This window comes from Diceros bicornis, unplaced genomic scaffold (genome assembly GCF_020826845.1).
Source record: "Diceros bicornis minor isolate mBicDic1 unplaced genomic scaffold, mDicBic1.mat.cur scaffold_55_ctg1, whole genome shotgun sequence".
In the NCBI taxonomy this organism is placed as follows: Eukaryota; Metazoa; Chordata; class Mammalia; order Perissodactyla; family Rhinocerotidae; genus Diceros; species Diceros bicornis.
In genome coordinates this window covers 3,821,519-3,843,304 of record NW_026691429.1, presented here as the reverse complement: position 1 = coordinate 3,843,304, position 21,786 = coordinate 3,821,519, and the positions used below count along the sequence as shown (strand labels likewise).

Sequence of the window (21,786 nt, the reverse complement as noted above, 5' to 3'; positions counted from 1 at the left end):
TTCACTGGTGGTAAGAGCTAACACTTATCAAGTGCTTACGATGTGCGAAGCACCGATCTAAGCATTTTTACATATACTAACTCATTTAATCCTCACAAGAACCTCAATAATAGGACCAATAATAGTAGGTACTATTATATTACCAATGAAGAATATTAACACAGAGAGGTTAATTAACATGCCCAAGGCCAGACAGCTAGTAAGTAGCAGAGCCAGAAGTCAAACCCAAGAAGTCTGACTCCTCAATCGGTGCTTTTGACCACTCTGTTATGCCCTGATAGGGAATAGTTTTTGATACCTTCATTTCAGCTGGTTTGTAGCAGCGTATGTTGGGATCTTCCAGTGATGTTCTATATCCATCTCTCAAGAAACGTTTAAATCCATATTTTCCTTTTAATTTTCTAACCACTTTATCAAGTGTCTGGCTAAACAGAACTTCATCATCCAGGGCAAATGCAGGATAAGTGATGCAGGGGAGCAGGGCAGCATCTGTGTTCTGGCAGCAATAAAAAAAAAGAAGGGACTGTAAGTGCCTGCAGTGATATGATCAACACAGCCCAAGGAGAATCATGGAGATGAAAAGCCGATAAAAATAAGTCAATAAATAAGGAATAGATAATAAAAGGTAAGTAAATAAGAAATAAGTCAATAAATAAGTCAATAAAAGTCTTTAACTGACAGTGAGATTGCTGTGCTACAAGGGACACACAGACGCTTATATGGTATGGTTTAGTGAAGCTTACAGAGGAGATAAAACTTTATTCACCAATAAGGAGTATTTTCAAGGTTCAACACTGGACTCAAACTTTAAGATATTAATTAAGGCAGTGTGTAAAAATTTAACACCAATAACTAATCATTAAAACTTAGTTTCTCATAACAATTTTTTGGTATCAGTGAAAAACACAAAACAATCTAAATGTCCAACAATTAGATAAGTAAATTAGCAGCCATTAAAGTTTATATTGTAGAAACATTTATTGATCTGGAATCATGTCCATTCATAGAACCAGATTATCAAATATTATGAACAATATTCTCCCAGTATTATAAAATGAAAAGTATATATGTATATAAAAATATATAAAAACATATAAACACAAATGTTGTCACCCTAAGATTATAACTGAGTGGTGGAATAACGAGTGGATATTATATTATTATTACTTGCTTATTTGTGGGTTTTGTTTTTCTTTGATCATAATCCTGCATTACTTCTATAAAACAGTTATTTTTAAATAATTAAATTATTCCATTTTGAGTGTTTTCTAAGAATAGAGCCATAAATAACCCCTATAAAAATCCGCAATTGCGTACTATAGGCATATAAAAGTTTATCAGCCAAAAAAAATTGTGACTCGAATGAGAGAAAAGAAGCATGAAAAATAATTTTATTCAAAAGGAATATAAATTATGAAAAATATTTTTCTAATATTCTGTGACAAAAAAATTCATTTTGGTATAATGTTGCTACTCCCTCCTGAAAAAATAAAAGGTCTACTTTTCTCCTGTTCTACAAAAGACTCGAAAGACAAAGCAGCTGTGTCCACAGCTCTGCTCACTTCCTGAACAAGACCTCCACAGACCAGGCAAGTGAGAGGCAACGTCTATTCTCTCTTCTCTTCTCTGCTGGCAACCTCTAACATTCTGGAACACATTCTTAGAAAAGTAAACAAAATTACATAACAATCATAAACGATAGCTCTTATTAATTTATTATAAAAATATCTCACATGAGATCTTGATTCTCTGGGTAAGAGTGAGCACAAAGTTTGCCTATTGCGATTGTGAGCATCGAGATCCACAAATATAACCGACCAAGAACAGCCCTGGAACAAGAAAGAGAAAAACATTTCCTAAATTAAGAAAAAACGACTTGTAGAACATTGGGCATTTTGACTGTAAGAAATTTCACAAAAACACTAACACTGGTTGCATTGAGAGTGGCATTACAGAAGATTTTAATTTTCTTTTTTTATACTTTCAGCACTTCCCAAATTTCTTGCAATAAACATTTATTTTATAATCATAAAAAATGTTATTTTTACATTTCCCTATTTCTCCTCAGTCTTCTTATAAATCAAAATGTATTGATTGTAAGATACCTAATCAATTAAGGATATTCATGTTAATAAAAATACAAATAGTTTACTCACATTTTTGACAAGGAATAAAACAAGAACCAATTTGAGTTCACAAAATCTGAATTGTACAGTCCTAATAAAGAATGTTGATTATATGATCAAACTAAGCAAATTTAGATACAATCTAGAATTATAGATATAAAAACTACTTGATTAAAATATAGAGACAGGAGAATCTCAAATAATAAAAATGCAAATAAAAGCTAATATTCACTGTGTGTCAGGCACTGTGCTTTATGCTTCACATGGATTATCTCATTTAATCCCCATATATAGAGGATTATTATCCCCATTTTACTGAAAAAGATGCTAAATCTTAGTTTAATAGAGCACGGGTTCAAAATCAAGTCTCTAACACAGAAGCCCACACCTTAACCACTAAGTTATACAATTTCCCACAATAAAAAATATCTTTCAAGTAAGAGCCAAAAAACTTGAACAAAAAGACAGGTGTAACAAAAAATGTCAATTGGTCTGCTAACCAAGTTAAAAAAAATTTAATATTTAGCCATTAGTGCTTTCCGTATTTATGAGCATAGCCATAAGTAAACATAGCTTTGTTCTTTTACTGGGGAGCTAAACATTTTGAAAACACAGAGAATGAAACTGGAATACAAATACAGCTTCCATTACAAGAGAATACTCAGAAAAACACATGGGGAAGGGAAGAAGAGAACTATCATTCTAATTCTCACCAACTTCAAAGACGCATTCACTCTGAAACTAAAATACCTCAAATCAATCACCTAGACTGAAACTCAATGTCTAGTGGTACTAGGCCCTACCTCCAAATATCAGACTCACTATATGTACATTTTTCCTGTTAACCCACGTACATACATGAGTATTAGCTCATAAAATAGAATGATTTCTCAGGCCGGCCCGGTGGTGGAAGTGGTTAAGCGCGCACGCTCCGCTGCGGCAGCATGGGGTTCGTCGGTTCGGATCCTGGGCGCGCACCAACACACCGCTTGGCAAGCCATGTTGTGGCGGCGTCCCATATAAAGTGGAGGAAGACGGGCACAGATGTTAACCCAGGGCCAGTCTTCCTCAGCAAAAAAAGAGGAGGATTGGCAGATGTTAGCACAGGGCTGATCTTCCTCACCAAAAAAAAAAAAATAGAATGATTTCTCATTCATAATATCATTTCTTAAATCTGTTTTAACTCTGACGAGTAAATTAATAAATGAAGAAGAAATGAGTGAGGCTGTCATTCTACAACCAGATTAACACTAAACTGTCCTTTCTATTATTTGAAATTCCCTAGTTTTCATATCCACTGACAAAATTGAATTCAACAAAGCTTCATGCGGTATCTGCCACTGTCAGAGTGATGTGTTCTCTGCTTTGAGGAAAACAAGATAGAACTTGACCTCTGCTCTCAAGGAGCTGACCCAGGTGATATTCAGTCCTAACCAGATGAATATTAAACAAAACAAAAAGACTGCACATGGCAGGCAATACATGACGATGTACCAAGATATGGGCCTATGTACCAAGTGAGTGGCTTAGATGAGAGAATAATAATGATAATAAATCTCTAAAGGTAACATAAAAAAAACAAAATAGGGAACCTGGGATACTTCATGGAGAAGGCAAGGACCAAAGCTAGGATCTGAATTTTTGTGGGAAGGGGAGCAGGCAGGGTAGTTAGAACAAACAGCAGAGAAATGAATAGGTATGAGATGTTGGGAGCCTGTGAATACACAAAATAACAGGACTTATAATTTATCTTTAGGCTCATAATTAATAAAGTTAATTGCATGCCAAATCAGTCTGCCTTGAACTGAATTTTTAAAAGATAAAATCTAACTAGTGTAATTTATAAATAATGAAGTGAAATAGCAAATTTGGCAATTCTTGCCATTATCTGATTAATATAAACAAGCCAATTTCTATTTTCTGGCCACGAATAAATGGTTTATTTATCTAAATTCATCAAAGTATTTGTTCAGGTTTCTTCCTCTGCCAGCCTCTAAGAAATATGCACAAAGGGAAAAATAATTTCATAATATTACTGGATTTTAACAGTGAGAGCAAATGCTAGTTAACTATATTGTGTGGCTGTCCTCTTAAAAAATATACCATGCTTAGGCATAGGGCCAAGATTCACAGGAAGATAAAATTCACCATAAAATTCACCTAAGACCATGGGCACCTATTCCTCTTCAGAAGCAAATTTTTAAGAAAGTCATCAAGGAGACCCTACTTATGGAATTAATTATCACCAACTTTAAATCATCAGACACATTAATTTTATGCCTGCAAATTTCAAAGGAAGTTTGATATGTCTGCATTGCTTTGAATGCTCTGCATAACATGAGCAATTTCTCTAGTCATTACCTTTTAGATTCTGGCCTCAGCTCATTTGTCAGTATTGTGATTTCTCCAATCAAAACCAGGAATATGAAAGGATGTTTTATATGTATATGTCACTCCAAAGTATCTGATTAACACTGTATATTTTATTTTCATCTTCCATTTCCTGAAATTATCACAACTCTACCATCATATCCTGACTCCATCTACAGAGCATATTTTAAGACTGATAGCTCAAACTGTATTCCCAAACTGAGTTTCTATGACTACTTTCTAGTAAATACACTAGAAGATGATTCAACCTAACCACTGTCATGGGGACTTGAGTTCCAATGGTGGGGAAGAGCTGCACTGAACCATCTACCTCAGACTCCATGACTGCAACAAACACTTTTGAGATGGTACCTAAAGCCAAGGGTGACATCTATGACCATAAGACACTGCTGATCTCTTTAGTCTCAATTCAAAGGGAAATGATTTGAAGGATCGTCTGGGCCTTTCTTTACCCCATCAATCACTTCTCTGAACCTGAGCTAATAGGCTTGCTGCCACATAGCATCAAAGCATAAAACAAGATGAACCCACTCAGTGTATCTACTACACATGATTTCTGTTCTTCTGAATGCAAAATCATACCACAGAACTACCATCAGGAGACTTTCTTCCCTAGTTCAGCATTAAGCTGTTCTTGAGCTCCGTGGCAGAGCCTGGAGAGCAGGATTCTTACAGAAAGGATATTTACTGATGGGAATTACCCCTCTGCATCATGGCTGTGGTGGCAATGGGCATGTAAATAGTCAACTTTTACTTACTGGCCCAACAGTAGCTTCCAGCAGCCCCTCTCACAAGCCATGCTTCTCTTTTCTACAGAAGATTCTACTCACATGCGTTAAAAGAACTTTCCAACTACAGAGCGAGGTGAACCTGAGTAGTAATTCTTAGGGTTTCAGAAAGGGGAGAGCTGAGACTCAGACCCAGGAACCACAAAACTGTTGCTTAGCATGTCTATGACATTTGCTGAGTGTGAATTATAATTTATTTAAAAATTATTATTTAAATAGTGTCAAATATCACTTAAATATTATATATGTCACTATATTTATAGAGAATATATTTGAAAGTATGATGAAATATGTGATTCTCATATTGATGAGTATGTTTCTAAATGCTCCAAATTAGCCTTTATTATAAACTTATCACTAAAGACATTAGGCCATTTTATCACATTTTCTTCTTAGATATTTTCTGCCAAAGAAAAATAACTTGCTTTCACAGGGAAGATTTAAATGATAAGGTTTTTTCCTTGAATAATAAGACAAGTCTGACATTTTAAAAAAAAGAAGAAAGGAAGTGTAAGAACACATAATAACCATTATCAAAGCTAAAAGCTTATTCCACCCAACAATTTTCCATAAAAATAAAAATTAACATTTATCTTATCTCATACACTGAAGCACAAAAAGGGCAAAAGGCAAGCCTTTCACGCTGTTTGCCAAGTGGATGTCTCATTCAGAAGTTCAACAATTAAGAAGAAAATAATGTGGTCAAAAGGTAAAAACTTCCAGTTATAAAATAAATAACTCATGGGGACGTGATATACAGCATGGTGACTACAGTTAACAATACTGTACCGCATATTTGAAAGTTGCTAGGAGAGTTGATCTTAAAAGTTCTCACCACAAGAAAAATAAATTTGTAACTACGTGTGGGTTTGGATGTTAACTAGACTTATTATGGTGATCATTTCATAATATATACAAATACTGAATCACTATGTTGTACACCTGAAACTAATATGTTGATTACACCTCAATAAAAAAATTAAATTTTTTAAAAAAGAAGAAAATGGCTTAAAAGTTTTCAAAAGCAAATGCACAGTTCTCACCTCTAAAGGTAGAAAGCATTCAAGATTTAAGATTTCCTGTACTAATAGTTGATATTCCAGATTCATTACCAAGTGGCTTTGGTTTAATTCCTGTTCTGCCTCTTTGTTGCATGACCAGTGAAAAGCCACCTCAACTCTGTGACCACTCATTTTGAGAGAAGGGCCCTTCCAGCTCCAAAGATCTAAGATTGTCTGAGTTGCGATCAATAGGTGTACTTTTTCAAAGCTCTAAATTAATTTAGTTAAAGACACATGATCAGGTCTTCTAAAACACTACATCAACAGTTTTTGGAAATAGCTGAGAATATTCATCTGATCTGAAATCCCTCAAATCTTGAGGAGGTTTCTATAGGTTTTCATTTGAATAAAAACATTTCTTTGTTACATCAGTTCTTTTCCCAGCCACTGACTTCTAATTAGACCACAGCCCATTGAAGGACATGGAGCAATATGATAAAATGATTAAACACTGAAAAGATCATATGCACTCTTAAATGTGCTACTATTTAGCAGGTATATTTTTAACTTTGCTGTAGAGGTGGGAATTTTAACATTAACAAAGTCAGGTTTCTGTAATTCTCCACATCAGAAACAAAAATGAAAGGGAATTGGTAAAACTAGGATACTGTTTGATATTATCCAAAAAAAAGGAACATGGAGAGCTCCACTTGCAACATGTGACATCTATGTGGCTAAAGGAATAAGACATTATTTGTCTATATTTCCATCCAAAATACTCAACGAATAGTCAACTCGGCAAACATTTGGCACACAGCTCTGCTGGGAATGGACATGAGCTAACCAAGGTCAATATTAACTCTGCTTAGAGCAGTCGTTCTCATCCTTGGCTGAACATTACAATTCCTGGGCAGTTGGAAACATCTCAAGGCCAAGGTCTCCCCCTAGACCAATTAAATCAGAATCTCCAGGGGTAGAGCCCAGCAATCAGTATTGCAAATAATTCCACTGTGCAGCCAAGACTGAGACATTATGGCTGAGGAACAATTCTAGCAGTATATTTATAACTCAGAATCAGAAAGTATAGTAGAGCAATTCAGTGCTTTTAGAGTTATGGCTAAGAGATCTATGAAAGCTTCCTGGGAAAAGTAGGCTGAAGACAGAGCCCTGAAACATGGGTAGTTAGGAAAGGTAGCATGTATACGTGTGGGCTTCTATGTAGGTGGAGGCATATATGTAGTATATATACCAGACACATAAGCAACATACACTAAGACTCAGGGACATCAAAGGAGATGGCACGATTGCAAAAAAGAGCTGACCAATACCTTATAATGTCCAACCTAGACACAAAACTCCATTCAGCACACTACTTGGTATGCCATGGAAGGCAGAAGAGCAAGACCTGTATCTTTCCAGACTGCTGCTGTAACACTATTGATTTAGTCCATGACTCCTCTAAGTCTCCTTGAAATACTCTCTAGAAGCTTTTCAGTCCAATCTCTTCATTTCCGTTCTTTAACATTACCAGTACTTCATTAACAATAACAAGAGATAATATTTATTGAGGGTTTAATCTTTGCCAAGCACTATACTAAGCTTTTTATTTGCATGAAAACCTTCTGAGTTAGGTCCTAGTATCATTATCTCTATTTTTTTAGTTGAGGAAGCCGAGACAGGTAAACAACTAGCCAATGTCACAGAACTCACTAGTGGGAGTACAGAGCGTACAGTGAGTCTCCTGACTCCAAATACAATGCCATTCTTTTTTTTTTAATTGAGGTATAATTGACGTATAACATTATATTAGATTCAGGTGTACAACATAATGACTCAATATTTGTATATACTGCAATATGATCACCACAATAAGTCTAGTTAACATCCATCACCGTACATAGTTACAAAAATTTTCTTTCTTGTGAAGAGAACTTTTAAGATCTACTCTTAGCAATTTTCGAATATGCAATACAGTATTATTAACTATAGTCACCATGATACACATTACATCCCCATGACTTATGTTATAACTGGAAGTTTGTGCCTTTTGACCCCCTTCTCCTATTTCACCCACCCTCCACCCCCGACCTCTGGCATCCACCAATCTGTTCTCTGTATATATGTGCTTGGTGTTTTGTTGTTTTAGATTCCACATATAAGTGAGATCATATGCTATTTGTCTTTCTCTGTCTGACTTATTTCACTTAGCATAACGCCCTCAAGGTTCATCTATGTTGTCACAAATGTCAAGATTTCATTCTTTTTCATAGCTAAATAATGTTCCATTGTATAGTCATGCATCACTTGATGATGGGGATATGTTCTGAGAAATGTGCTTTTAGGCACACTGTATGCTGTTCATCATTGTGTGACTATCACAGAGTGTACTTACACAAACCTAGATTGTATAGCCTACTACACACCTATGCTACATGGTACTAATCTTATGGGACCACCATCATATATGCAGTCCATTGTTGACCAAAACATCGCAATGCGCCACATGATTGTATATATATTTACCACATTTTCTTTATTCATTCATCCATCGATGGACACTTAGGTTGTTTCCATATCTTGGCCATCGTAAATAATGCTACAATGCCATACCTTTATGCCATGTTTATGCCTTTATACCTTTATGCCATACTCCTTCCTTCCTTCCCACCTACCTATCTATCTAATATACCTATATACATACACAAACACAAACACAGACATACACACACACATATACACACACAAATTCATACATACACACGTACACACTAATTTAAATGAATGTACTGAGAGTGAGGCAAGGGTGAAAAGGAAATGAGAAGTACTGAAGGATACATGTGGGACTTCCATGAGTATGTTGACTCTTCCAGTGAGAAAGAAATGTTGACATAAGCCAAGAGATCAGTGCCAGAGGCACCAAGAATCTCCAGGAGAGGCATAATATTAATAATCATGATTTCGATAGGCTCACACCCCTCAAACCCCCATGAGCTCTGATCTCTCCATTTCTCCAGCCAGAGGTCTTGAGAGAGGAGGAAGAGTGTGGGAAGTGGGCGATTTAGTCTTGGGCACCCAAAATAAGGTGCTGCTCCCCTCTTCCCAATCCGTTCATGTCTATGTTCATTCTTCATTCTTCATGTCCTGGATGTAAGCAGAGTCCATCCTCCAAGAGGAAGTTAGAGTGAGAACAGAAGTGAGTTTGTGGATGTAGGGAGTGAAAGAGAGGCAGTTGTACTATAACACTTCAACTTAAAACTTTCTTAAATTCAAGACTTCGGGTACATAGTATTACAATTGCCATAACAAAAACCATGTTACCTTTTGCATATCTGCATAACTTTCTAAAATGTATTTTTACTGACTCGGCATTTTAATTGGTTGTTGTTTTTAGTGCCATCAAGTCCGTTCCGACCCCTAGTGACCCTGTGTACCAAAGAGCAGAACCCCGCCTGGTCTTTTTGCTCCATCCTCTCACCTTCTGGTGCTGTATCAGATAATGCTCCAATGCTATTCATAGGGTTTTCATGGCCAATTTTTTCAGAAATGTGTGGTCATGTCCTTCTTCCTAGTCTGCCTTGGTCTGGAAGCTTCCCTGAAACCTGTCCACCACGGGTGACCCTGCTGGTATTTGACATACCAGTGGCATAGCTTTCAGCATCACAGCAACACATGGCTGCCACAGTATAACAACCAACAGATGGGTGGTGAGGTTCCCTGACCAGGAAACGAACTCAGACCACAGCAACGAGAGTGCTGAATCTTAACCACTAGACCACCAAGCATTTTAATAACTTAAGGTTAATTATAATATCAGCTGGAAACCGCCTTTGCCCTCCCATCTTAAGAATCTTTACAAAAATTGCTAAAGACAATTAGCCTAGTTCTTGATCCAGAGTAATAACCTGTATTCCTACATTTTATTCCCTTTCATTGACAACTCAATCCACGGTCACTTGATTGGGTGCAGAAACTTGTTAAAGATCTTGTTTTAAGAAAATTTAAGGCAACCCTTAGGATTTCTCTTTTATCCCGAAGAAAATGAGATTTAGACATATAATTACAGCCAGTTGAGGGTTAAGCTAGGATTAAAATTTCCAATTCTTTGGCTGCACATATTACACAAATTCCCCTCTACATAAGATTTACATTAAGTTGAAACCAACATGAGAACTAATATGGAAAATATATGATATATAAGGCTAGGAATATTTAAAACTGTGAAAGCTCAACAAGAGACCTGAGGAAAAAGCTAGGGAACAAAGACAATGAGAATTCTTTATGAAGAGATTTTTTTTTTTTTCTAATTAAGCAATGTTTTTTAGTTAGAAAACTAAAATTTAACCGGCAAATCATATTCAAAGGAAAGTCTGTTCAACCATGGTCTGCCACATAAATTTCAGACATTCTCTGATCATAAGGAACAACTTGGTTAATGAATGGCCAAATTAATTAAAAACATAATTCAAATAAACAATCACAGTTTATTGTTACTATTGCTGTTTTTTTTACCTGGTTGCCAAAGAGGTTGAATCCATTAATTGCTTCTAGAGCTGCTTTTGCTAAGCCAACAGAGCTAAAAGAGAAAAGGAAATACTTTATAACTCTAATATATCTGGCTACAAAATAAGAACCATTATCTGATGAATATTCACAAGTAAGTTTCTTTATTAAAACTTAGAACAACTTCTGTAGGAAGAATAATGTCTAAGAGATCGCAGTCTGACATTTCACTATTTTAATTTCTCTTTTTTATAGTTAGTGATCTTCTGGGAAAAATATTTCTAAGTTCACCTTGATCTAGGCAAATGGTCATACTATTGATGGGAGTAGTTTTAATTCCAGTATCATTTATATTCACTAACTCAAGAAAAAAAAAGATGAACTTTAGAGGAAGGTATATTATAATATGTGCACAGTAATAACAAGGTTGCGCATCATTAGCTCAGATCAATGTAAAAGAGCTTTTCTGATATCAACTCTGAGCCTTAAAAAAAGTTCTTGCACATCATACACTTACCACGGAGTGGGGTTTAATATACCCATTCAAATACTCTTTGCTTAGAGTCCAATAAAATAGGCATTACTTTATGCTCACAAAACAACTGATCATCATACCTCTCATTTTTTGCTATATTGTTCTGTTTATAATAAAATACGTACTCCTTTGCCCTCTCAAATGCCACATACAATAGTGCTGGAAAATGGGAAGACAAATTTCATTAAAAATATGACTGTCATCTTATAAATAACATTTAAATATTTTAGATCTAATATCCAGTTTATTTTACTTATTGCATTTTTTCTGTTTTTATTAAAAGCAAATGCATATGCTATTAATATCATTTAAAATTAATGATCAGTCATCATTTCAGCATTTCTCTAAAGGAGTGATTATCAAAGTGTGGTCCCCAGAGCAGTAGCATTATCTGGGAACTTGTTAGAAATGCCAATTCTCACTCCTCTCCAGGAGTGGGGCCCAACAATCAGTGTTAAAAAGCCCCCCAGGGGGTTAAATGCACTTTAAATTTGAGAACCACTGTTCTAAGCTATTCGAATCATCATTATCTACATTTTCAATGGGTTGTTTACATGAAATGTTCTCAAGTATGCATTACTTTTAATACAGGATAGTAAATAGGTGGGAAACCTTTTAAAATACATGGATGGGGAAGTGGAGTAGACATAAGTTTCCCTATTTCTCTCACTAAGTACAACAAAAAACCCTGGACATCACATAACAAAAATAAAAAGCCTCAGAAAGATGGAAAGCCAGACTGGCTAGGAGCCTTAGGATTCTAGGAACAACACTTGGTAAGTTCCCTGAGTTTCCTTTTTGCCTCCAATATACCAGACTTAGAGCTAAAGAAGCCAAAAACCAGGAAATGCCAGTAGGTGTATTAAAAAAAGCCCCAACAAAAGCCTGCTCTCTCTAGCTAAAGGACCAGGAAAAGGATAGCCTAGCAAAACACAATAGACAACAACCACTCAAAATTTAGACAGTTTAAAATTTAGAGAAGAACCACTCAAGAAAAGAAAACTGTGGCCCTACCCCCACTCACTCCTGTAAAGGCTAGTGGGGAACCTAGACTTCTACATTGAGTCTATAATAAGGAACTGCACCCAACCTGCAACCCTCTCAGCTGCCGTGTGGTGTCAGAGAAGTCCAAGAAGGAAGCCAAGACTTTCATTACCAATGAGTGTTAAGAAGTCTCCCCCCTCACACTTCAGCGTCAGTGGAGAACACACGGAAAGCCTAGACTTCCACACCTGCTTGCCAGTAATGAGGTGAACCTACCCTTCCTGCTGGGATGGCATCAGAGGAGGTCCAATGGAGAGTCAGTACTTTCACTAATGCCCAGCTGCAAAGAGGCCACATCCTCTCCCTGTTCCATAAGTAGAGGCCAACTGGGAATGAGTAATGAGGCACTCCTATCCTTCCTAGCCAAGGAGGTATCAGTGGAGGCCTACTGGGGAACTAGGCATCCCAACTGGACCCAGCAACAATGAAGAGTCTCCATCTTGGATATCAAAGAAAAACCTAGACTTACATTCCTACCCAGTAGTAATGAGGTGATGACCCTGCCCCCTTCCCCTGGCAGAGTGGTGCCAAAAAAATATAGCTAAAATAGAAAGTTAAAATAAGATTCAGGGTGTTACAACATAATACTCAAAATGTCCACATTTCAATCAAAAATCACTGATCATGTCTAGAACCAGACCCAGCCAAACTGAATGAAAAAGGACAATCAATAGATGCTAACACTGAGACGAAAGCAATGTTAAAATTATCTAACAAAGATTTTAAAACAGCCATAATAAAAATTCTTCAATGAGCAATTATAAATATGATTGAAACAAGTGAAAAGATAGAAAGCCTCAGCTAAGAAACAGAAAAGTGTAAACAAAGTTTTTACAAGTGAAAAATTACAATAATAAAAATTAAAAGCTCAGTGGACAGGATCAATGGCAGAATGGGGGAGAAAGGGGAAACAATAACCAAATTGGAAGATAAAACAATAGAAATTATCCAATCAGAACAAAAGAGAAAAAAATTGACTAGAAAAAAAAAACGAAGAGAGCTTCAGGGACCTTTGGGGCTATAACAAAAGATCTAACATTCATGTCATTGGACTCCCTCAAGGAGAGAAGAAAAAGGGCAGAGCTAAAAAAAAAAGTACTTGAAATAATGGCAGACAACTTCCCAATTTGCAAGAAACAAAAAGCTACAGATTCAAGCAGCGAGTGAAACTCAATCAGAATAAAATAAATATATCCATGCTAGGCACATCAAAACTTTTGAAAACTAAAGACAAAGAAAAAATCTTTAAAGTAGCCATGGACAACATTTTACCTATAGGGGAAAAACAACGGAATGACAATGAATTGCTTACCAAAAACCATGAAGGCTAAAAGGATGTGGCGCAAGTGTTTTCAAGCATTGAAACAGAAGAACTGTCAACCCAGAATCTTATACCAGTAAATATATCCTATTTGTTTATTTATTTACACAAGACATTCCCAGATGAAAGAAAAATAAGAAATCTGTCACCAGTAGATCTACCCTAAAAGTATGACTAAAGTAAATTCTCAAAACAAAATGATTGCAAGCAACCAACCAACCAATCAACCTTGGAACAATCAAAAAGGAAGAAAAAATATAGTAAGCAAAAATATGGGTACACACGATAGGCTTTTCTTCTCCTCTTGAGTTTTATAAATTATGTTTGACAATTACAGCAACAGTTGTAACACTGTGGGTTCTAAATGCATGTGGGAAAAATATTTATGATAACTATAATATAAATGGGGGAGCGTAACAAGACATAAATGGAGGTAAGACTTCTATATTTGCCTCCAGTGGGTGAAATAATGACCGCGGTACACTCAGTTTATATATATAATGTAATACCTAGAGCAATCGCTAAAAAGCTATACAAAAAGATACCTTCAAAATCATTACAGATAAATCAATACGCAATTCTAAAAAATGCTGAAGAACCCACAGGAAGGTAGGAAAAAGAAAACAGAGAAATGACAAGGCCTAGAACCTGAAGGAATAAAGTCCAAGCGAAAAATATGTGCCAGTTTAAAACATGTCTGCAAATTCTTTGACAGTCTTCCCATCAAGAGGTGGACTCTTATTCCCCTCACTAGAATATGGCCTGGTCTTACTGACTCTAACAAATAGAATGTGGTGGAAGTTATACTGCATGACCTCTAAAGCTAGGTCATAAAAGGCAATACAGCCCCCACCTGGCCCTCTCTTTTGTGACGCTGGACCTTGGAACCCAGCCACCATGTTGTGAGGAAGTCTATATGAAAAAACTTCATATAAGTCTTGTGGCAGACAGCTCCTGCCAAGGTTCCAGTCAACATTCCGATACCTGAGTGAGGAAGCCATCAAGCTGACTCCAACCCCACCCACAACTGACGGAAAATGCATAAAAGACCCTGAGCAGGAACCACCTAGCTTAGCCCAGCAACCCTCAGAACTATGAGAGTTAATACTAATAAAATATTGTTGTTGTTTTATGCCTCTAATTTGGGGGTAGTTTATTGGCAACAATAGGTAACCAGAAAAGAACCTAAGTCAGGTTCCTAATTCTATCACGTACCCAGAATAAGTAGGCCAATCATACTCAGCCTTGCATGCTCCAAATGGAAACCAAATAGTACCTGCATAAGAATTCTAGACTCCTGGAACCTAAGGGTTAGGAGAGCCCCTAGGGGTCATCTATTCTGACAGTTCATGCAAAAACATCCATCGTCAACTGGTGTTCTTGCTTAAGAATGTGTTCCTGATGTCCTAGGAGTTCCCTTATAGTCCCCAACGCACAAACATTTACATGCATTTAACTGAGTAATACCAGAAAACCTCCACTTACAGTGTGACGTACATGTGTTATGAAGACTGTTTGTAGTATTTTGAGAAGCGAGAATAAATAAATTATTCAAAAGGCAAATATCCAAAAGAAATACTGCACTGGAGGAGATACACGATGTAGCTAACTCAAGGTTTTGTCTTTAACAAGACAGCTAAAGGATGAATTTTGAAATTGTCTTCTAAATAAAGCATTACAAAAAAAAACAAACACTGTACCTGGACTAGAGTAAATGTGGAACTCTTTCTCTTTTAACTTTCTTTCCCAATGCAATTGGTTAAATAATTGGACTTAACTGAAATTCACAAATATGTTACTTTATTATCCACTGGTTATTTAAATCTCTGGCTACAGCAAGCTATTTAGAAACTCAAACATACTCCTAATGTGATCTTACATTTTACTGTCAAATATAATACATACTGTTGTAAGAGTTAAAAATATTTTACTAGCACAAGACATTCTCAGAAAATTAAATTACTCTATAATTAGTTATTGAATATATTAATATTAGGTGAATACTACCAGTAGAACATTCACCAATCTGGTCTTGAAAAGTGTTACCTTAACATTCATTTAACAGGGCTAAAATGAAGTGATGTTCGCTTGGGAGATAGTTTGTAATAAAAGTGGTTTGTTGCATATTTCAAAGCTTTTCTAGAAAAGATGATGGGTTTGGACTCAGTGATTGACAACCCACCACAGAATCCAAAAAATTCATTGACAAGCATGAGAACTAAATTCACATCCTCCTGCTCATTAACACTATGCTTTAGTTCCCTGAGCCACCCAATCATATCCCCTGAAACAGCAAGAACTTGACAGGACTATAGTTTTAATGGGTGCTGATGAATTGTTCAGTACAGCAAAAATACATAAAATGAAGCAGAACGGAGGGATAGTTGCTTCTATCATAGTTCAATGACTGGAACATCAAAAATGATTTAAGAAGATTAAGTAGTTACTTTAAATAACAAGCACTGTGTGGAATAAAATGGTCACTAAAAACATCTTAAACTGAGTAAAGTGGTGATATGATGGTTACTTATCTGATATTTTAGTGATGGCTTTCTTTATTGGAAAAGCCAAGCGAATAGAACATAAAACCATGAAAAAAAAAAAAAACTGAAAAATCAGATCTAAATTTCTAAATTCTCTTTGCTTCTACAGTCTTCTTTGTACCGCAAATATTAGATTTAACAAAGTAAAAAAGGAAATTATGCTATTAAATAGAAAGTTCTATTTAGGAGTTAATGTTTCAAAAACTTTTCTTTCTATTTGGGCAGATATCCACATTACTAAGTTATTAAGTACAATTTTCCTTTTTCTTCCCAACAGCCAAAAAATTCAAAGTTAGTCTTGGTGAAGGTTCAATTCACATCTTATAGATGACTCATCTCTTCTCCAAAACAAAGAATTTTGGTTTAAAGGTAGTCCCAAGGTGTAGGAATATCCTCACATAAATGAGGAAGGGGAAATATAAAGATTAAAATACTTTAATTCAACTTGGAGCAGCTGAGAAGACTACTTGGATACGTAATTCTGGGGGTTAAGAATTAGTGCTACAATAAATAGGTACCAAAAAGATATATGGAGGAAAATGTAATTAAATCAAATAATATAGGATTTTAAAATACATAGGCATTTGTTAGAGACTGAACAAGAGAAAAGAGGAGAATTAGCTGACACAGTTCCAGACACCCTGGGAGAAACTGAAAGGAGCATGTCACTTGAGGAAAGTCAAGTCAACAGAAAAACCAGGAAAGCAGGGAACACTTGCTTAGGAAACATTTCAAGAAAATCATAGTGAGCCTAGAGCAATGGATCCTTTTCCTAAAGCCCTGAAAAGGGTGAGGCAGCTGCTAGAATGCGGTTCAGATAAATGTAAAGAGATCACCTTTCAGAAAAAAATTCTAGGGTTTATCTAAGAAATACTAAATAATTCAAAAACTTGGACTAAAAGGGATACCAGCAAACCTGGGGCTGAAAAGGGCAGATCAGGAAGGGTCTGATCAAAGCATTAAGCTGAATCAAGCTGTACTGATTACTAAACAAAGATATACTTGAAACTTATAACAGTTTCACCAAGAGCATATACCCTACTGTTCTTTCAAACTTTAGAAAAACTTTTTAAGACTTGAAAATACAACGTGAAAGAGCAGAAACAACTTTGGACTTGGAGGCCAATCACCTGGAATCCAGTTCTGATTCTACTACTTACTGGGGTGTATCATTTAAAGGCAGGGTCGGGGGGAGATCGCTAAACCTTCTAAACCTTAGTTTCTTCCCGTATAAAAGGCAATAATGTTCCCTGCCCGACCTAAATAAAATATATTCTGTAACTGGACAGTGCCACAGATTGCAATTATTAAAGGACCACTGAGAATGGATGCTGAAAAGGGAGGCTCTGACTTCGGAATACTATGTGTGCCTTTTGGGGGCCTAGGGGTGGTAACCTTCTTTGATCAAGTTGCAGCTTAGAAGGGATGTGCCCAGTGTGATAAGGGAAGAAAGGAACATTCACCAAGCCAGTCGCTTTGGCCAAGGCCCTAGTGAGCACCAAGGCAACAGTCAGATTGTGCTCTGTCTCTTCTCTGACTCCTGCTAAGGAGGACCGTATAGTACACAGCTAGAGGGAGAACGGCAAAGAAAGCCAGAAGGCAAAAAGGGTGGTGTGGGTACTTACAGCAAGAGTTACTGTAGACTACTTCAGGCTGTCTGAAATGAGGAGGACAGCTTAAGGAGATAACAGGGTATTGCACTAAGCAGTAAGGATCAGATCCAACCAGGCACAGACAGTTCTGGGATGTCTTACAGCAGCAACAGGCTAAGCAGCAGCTCCACATTCCACTACCCAGGCCTGAGCACAGAAAGATACTGGCCTCCCACGACTACCGCTATCGCTGCGTCCGTCAGTGCCAAGTCCGCCTGCAGTGTCAAAATAGACCCTTTTGGCACCAGAGGTGACACATCCAAGAAGGCTTGTGGAGATCTGAGGTCAGACACATTTGAAAAAAATGTTTAGAATTCTTATGGAGAATTGTAAAGTGTTATACCATAGAAAATTAAAAGATCAATGTTAAATGTATAAAACCCGTCATCCAAACCTAATGGCAAACTTCATTACCCATCCATTTGAATAGAATTGGCCTGCTACAATTAAGATTAATTTTGCATGCAAAAGGTAGCAAAGAACATCATATAATGATCTTCCAAGCCTTGAAATAAAATCCTTAATGGTTCAATTAAAGATTAGCACCTTAGTTACAAGAAAACAAGTTGGAGCCTGTTTTTTCACTAGAAACCTTCCAACACCTTCACTTTCGAGGATGGTATCTTTCACCCAAGGTTCTTTCTGAATTTACTACACTTTTTATAAACAGAAAAAATGCTACTCCAAATATTTTATACTGAAAATAATGTCAGTGGGATAACATTGGCATGTATCAAACGGTTATTAAAACGCAGATAAAAGGTCTGATAAATCATAAATGCTAGAAAGGTAAATTTTTAAAAATCACCTTTTCTAATCAAATCCACTTTCTTTCTTGTAATTTGATAATCTGGAAAATGTTGAGAACTTAATTTGGATTATGGCTGAAATATAACATTATCTTCCTATTTTTAATATTTGCCAGAATTTGTTTAATGTCTGAACTGAACTTTCCCACAAATTATTTCTCCACTTCACTGACTTCTTCACTGATTGTTACTATTCTGCTGTGCACTATAAAAATGCCTCATATGAATCATAAAACTTACAGAAAAATGTTTGTATTTTAGTTAACCCAGAGTTAACTGAAGTCCTTTTTGTTTCAATCTTTGTTATTAAAATATTCTTAAATGTGTGAGTACACTTGTATTCTAGTGCTCACTTATGCCAGGTATTCAAATGCTTTACATATATATTAACTCAATCATTATAACAACTTTATAAAGTAGAAACTATTATTATCTTCATTTTATAGATGAAGAAACTGAGGCATGGAGATGATACACAGCTAGAGATCTGGAGCCAGTTTCTATATCTTAGTTTATATCTTATATTGGCTTAGTTTTCTGTGTGATTAGTTCTTCTACCCAAAAAAATATACAGCTGTGGATTCCTCTTAACCAGTGTTTCTTAAACTGTTTCTCTACTTCAAGTCTCAATGATGTAAACTGACCTATAGTTAATCACCTTTAAATTCTTAAATCTTTTAGTGTGAAATGGATAGGACTCATTGAGCTACACTTTTTAGTTAAAAGATGACCTCCTGGGCAAAAATTTACAACATCTGAAAGGTGCAATCAGTCATTAAAGCTATTTCCCTCACCCTAAAGAGTAAAGGAAATTCACAAACTACTAACATAAGTTATCAACTATTCTTGTTTATTCAAACCCCCTAAACCACAGCTCAAGATGGTGACCACACCTCTCAGAGAAAACAATGAATGTTAAGTTTTATATGAAGAGTATAAGTATCTCTGATTAGGACAAAAATCAGCTCTATAACATGGAAGGGAATTTTACATGCAATGTATATACATAGGTGTTTGGCAATTTTAATTTCCTTGATCTTTCAAAGAGTGTCATTGTAAAGAGGAAAAAGAAAATGACTTGGCTGAGCAGCAAGGCCAAGCCGTGGACTGGAGGCTGATATGCATGTACCAACACCACGGGAGGCTGGGAAAGACACCCTGCTCCTTTCCTGCATCTGTTTATCGGCACTGAGAGCAGACTCTTCTGGTTTAATTTTAAGTGAATTTCATCTGCATCACATAGAAAAAAAAAAAAAGAGATGAAATTAACATAGAAACCACAGTTCCCATCTAATACTTTTGATTTTTATTCATATTCAAATTCCACACATTTAAATTAAAAAAAAAAAACCCTTAGAAATAAACAAATTACCTCGAATGTAGCTCTGTGCTGCCATTATTATATTTGCTTCCTCTTTCCCAGACACCAAAATCAGGCACACGGTAAACTCTTTCTACACAAAATACAAGGTTTTGAATAAAAGAGACCTAAAAGAAACGAAATAAAACATAAGGACACATGCAGTAACAGGATCTTTCGATACTGATAAGAACAATTAGATACCGTTTGAAAACCAAATACATACTTGCCTACTAGCACTTTTTTACCATGTTGAAACTCTTGTGATTATTACATTACTATTAATATTCTGCTATACCCGGCTTTTCAAATATAAAGCTTAAAATGAGAACCTAATATTATACCGTACAGATACAGAATTTAAATCCTATCAATGCTCCAACGATAATTCTTCAATGATACACTTATTACTGTTCATGACTACTGTGCATCTTAAGAATTAAGAAAAACATAAAGCACTCTTTTATACTAGATAATAATATTTGGAATCTAAAATAGCCATATGAAATGTTAAATAAGCCTAAAACTTGAGAGATAAAAAGGTATTTCTCAGTTCTGCAACGAGCCAGTCCCATGTTGAATAAACCAGGAGTCTTGGGTCTATTACTCCTGGAATCTAATTTTCCTCCTGCCTTTTCGACAGCTATAGGTACCCATTCTTATAAACTCAAAGCTTGCACTTGGAGGTAGGCTCCAACCAACAGGTCAGGAGTCACAGCTTCCGTGTAAGGATTTCAAATATTTGATGAAGTTTACACTCTCAGAAGTAACTACGGAAAGCAAAGATTACGGTCAGTTCTTATTTAATAAAACTTTAGTCATTTTAATAAAGGCAATATCTTAAGTGGGCTATGGTCCTGATTATAGGGTTTTTAATTTAGTCATCATGTTTGGTTCAATAAGACAAACTGAATATGTGCATCGAGCCTAGCCTTCATCTCAAGATCCCTCTCAAGTGGCAATATATATTCCCAACTGCCACCCTACACACACATAATTAATATAATGTATATACCTTCAGAATGACAGAATAATAACACTGAAAACCAAGGTAAGGTCCCACCAGTAGACCAGAAACTTTGAGAAATTACAGGAAGACAGAAAGCAGTAGGAAGGAATTGATCAAGAAATCAGAGCAGGAGCCGGCCTGGTGGCGTAGTGGTTAGGTGCGCGCGCTCCGCTGCGGCCGCCCGGGGTTTGCGGGTTTGGATCCCAGGCGCGCACCGACGCACCGCTTGTCAAGCCATGCTGTGGCAGCGTCCCATGTGAAGTAGAGGAAGACAGGCACGATGTTAGCCCAGGCCCAATCTTCCTCAGCCAAAAGAGGAGGATTGGCGACAGATGTTAGCTCAGGGCTAATCTTCCTCACACACACAAAAAAAGAAATCAGAGCAGAGGAAACCATAGCCCCTCAAAATGGTTCTTCATTGTAATCTAGCGTCTCTGGAAAGTCTCTACGGCCAGAGTCAACATATACATTGATCAAGAGTTGAGCAGGGAGCAGTCTACCCAGATTCTCTTACAAATGATAGACAGCTGGGGCACTTGACACCTGCCTTTTCCATTCTCCATCCCAACAGAGAGATATTTGCCCTCAGGGCCAAGAACAGCTCACACATTTCAGTGGACAAAAAGGACCTAGGATGTTGGGGCCTCACAGAAAGAGAACTGAACATAAGATAATTCTGGCTTTCCACAAAACATGCATCTATCTCA

General features: G+C 36.5%; 1 long non-coding RNA gene across 1 annotated transcript; it reads right to left on the bottom strand.

Moving 5' to 3' along the window:
* Positions 1-333: 333 nt before the first annotated feature.
* On the bottom strand, positions 334-20,199 carry LOC131403106 (uncharacterized). Its single transcript, XR_009219226.1, has 4 exons — positions 20,083-20,199; positions 10,816-10,879; positions 1,734-1,829; positions 334-496 (listed from the first exon to the last, which is right to left on the bottom strand). It is a non-coding gene; the product is annotated as an uncharacterized LOC131403106 (long non-coding RNA).
* Between the last annotated feature and the right edge of the window lie 1,587 nt (positions 20,200-21,786).